Here is a 614-nt window from a genome sequence, read left to right as displayed (position 1 = left end):
TTGACATGTTGCCGGAGCGATCTACAAAACATTTACGGCAGTAATTTGCTTTCTGCTGCCTGTTAACGATGGTGAAGGGTTTATATTGATATTTATTCCCTTGGTTTCGTTCCTTCTCATCAGACAAACCCGCACCAACGGCGGCTGCACATCTACCGTGTGCGCAGCTGATCCTCGGTGCCTCTCTGTTTATCTTTTCTCTCTTCTTTCTTTCACTTAAGCCGCTCTGCTTTGCGTCCTGCGCTATCGAAACCCATGCACCTTGCAAGCGTGGTAGGCTGCAGCATGCAGCAGCTACTGTTAGCTAGCCATCTAGCTGGCTAGCTGCAGCAACGAATACTGAACTTGAGTTTGGGCCGCGGGCGCGGCAGCTCGTCTAAGAATGCTACAAATCACAGTTACAGCCAACCCGTAGACTTCAAGATACTTGCAGCAGCAGCTGCGGAGCAAACGAGTGGTACGAAGTGCATGCATGTAGGTCTACGCGGCTCTCCTGCACCTCCGCTGTAGGCTTTTACTATGCGCACAACGCCATCTTCAGTTCTAAGTGTCCGCTGTCTACGCTGTAGAAAGTATCCAGGGGTAGCAATGGCTCTACTGCGTACGCTATGCGT

This window comes from Eimeria mitis, genomic scaffold (genome assembly GCF_000499745.2).
Source record: "Eimeria mitis Houghton genomic scaffold, Emh_scaff461, whole genome shotgun sequence".
NCBI lineage: Eukaryota > Apicomplexa > Conoidasida > Eucoccidiorida > Eimeriidae > Eimeria > Eimeria mitis.
Note: the sequence above shows the minus strand (reverse complement) of the source record.